Source organism: Oncorhynchus kisutch, linkage group LG20, assembly GCF_002021735.2.
Source record: "Oncorhynchus kisutch isolate 150728-3 linkage group LG20, Okis_V2, whole genome shotgun sequence".
Classification (NCBI taxonomy): domain Eukaryota; kingdom Metazoa; phylum Chordata; class Actinopteri; order Salmoniformes; family Salmonidae; genus Oncorhynchus; species Oncorhynchus kisutch.
In genome coordinates this window covers 5,852,291-5,854,167 of record NC_034193.2, presented here as the reverse complement: position 1 = coordinate 5,854,167, position 1,877 = coordinate 5,852,291, and positions in this window count along the sequence as shown.

Sequence of the window (1,877 nt, the reverse complement as noted above, 5' to 3'; positions counted from 1 at the left end):
ATAACTATTCCAAACTGGTCAGCGGGGCATCTAATGTGTTATGTTATGTCAATCTGAAACGCAGCATCTGCAAAGTCATTCAGAGTACCAGGAAACCACACAAACCTACTTTTCACTATGCACATGAGAAACACATGAGAAACACATAAGAAACACATGAGAACCACATGAGAAACACATAAGAAACACATAAGAAACACATGAGAACCAACATGAGAAACACATGAGAACCACATGAGAACCACATTAAAAAACACATGAGAACCACATGAGAAACAGAACCACATGAGAAACACATGAGAACCACATGAGAAACACATGAGAAACACATGAGAACCAGAAACACATGAGAAACACATGAGAAACACGAAAAAACACATGAGAAACAGAAACACATGAGAAACACATGAGAACCATATGAGAAACATAACTGAAAACATGACAACACTGAGAAGGGACAACAGAAAGTCACAAAGATCTTCAACTCACCAACACTACCAAGATGTACTCAAATATTATTCCAATCGCAGGGTTCCGATGCGACCTCGTTCAGTCAATGATATAGTTACGGGTGTTATTTGAGGCCGCTGTCTATCTCTCTCACACCTACTGCACTGCCGTGTTGCTATATCTGTTCTGCTCTCAGCAGCTCTGAAAAGGACGGAGGGGAAGGACGTCGCGAGGGGGATAGGGAGGGAGGGAGGCATGCAGGGAGGCAGGTGATAGGTGGAGAGGTGAACTGAACGTGGGAGTGGGAGGAGGGAGAGAAGCAGGGGAGAAGGGGGAGAGGCAGAAGGAGGGGGAAGCAGAACTGGACCTGGAGAGGCCATGTCTGCTAATGTCAGCGGGGGTGGGAGAGGCAGGGGGAGGGGTGGTGGGGGGAAGAGGCAGGGGGAGAGGTGGTGGGGGCGAGAGGGGGGGTGGGAGAGGCAGGGGGAGAGGTGGTGGGGGGGGGAGGCAGGGGGAGAGGTGGTGGGGGGGAGAGGCAGGGGGAGAGGTGGTGGGGGGAAGAGGCAGGGGGAGGTGCGAGGAGGGGGCAGAATGGGGACAAGCCTGTTGTGTTCTTACTACGACACAAACAGTAATAATGATACTTGAAACAGAGCGTTTACATGACTTTATCGTTCAAACTAAAGTTTCAAGCATAGAACATTCATTGCAGACGCAGTACTCAATTAGTATCAATGCTCTAGTTTCCACAGTAACAACATAAAGTAGTGCCTAGGATAAATACTATATAATGGTATCACATTATATCATACATAACAGGGCCTAACTAGATAGCACTAGAAACCCTAGACCCAGAAACCCTAGACCCACTCCAATTTGCATACCGCCCAAACAGATCCACAGATGATGCAATCTCTATTGCACTCCACACTGCTCTTTTCCACCTGGACAAAAAGGATCACCTATGTGAGAATGCTGTTCATTGACTACAGCTCAGCGTTCAACACCATAGTGCCCTCAAAGCTCATCACTAAGCTAAGGATCCTGGGACTAAACACCTCCCTCTGCAACTGGATCCTGGACTTCCTGACGGGCTGCCCCCAGGTGGTGAGGGTAGGTAGCAAGAAATCCACCACGCTGATCCTCAACCCTGGAGCTCCCCAGGGGTGCGTGCTCAGTCCCCTCCTGTACTCCTTGTTCACCCATGAATGCATGGCCAGGCACGACTCCAACACCATCATTAAGTTTGCAGACGACACAACAGTGATCACCGACAACGACGAGGCAGCCTATAGGGAGGAAGTCAGAGACCTGACAATGTGGTGCCAGAATAACAACCGATCCCTCAACATAACCAAGACTAAGGAGATGATTGTGGACTACAGGAAAAGGAGGACCGAGCATGCCCCCATTCTCATCGACGGGGC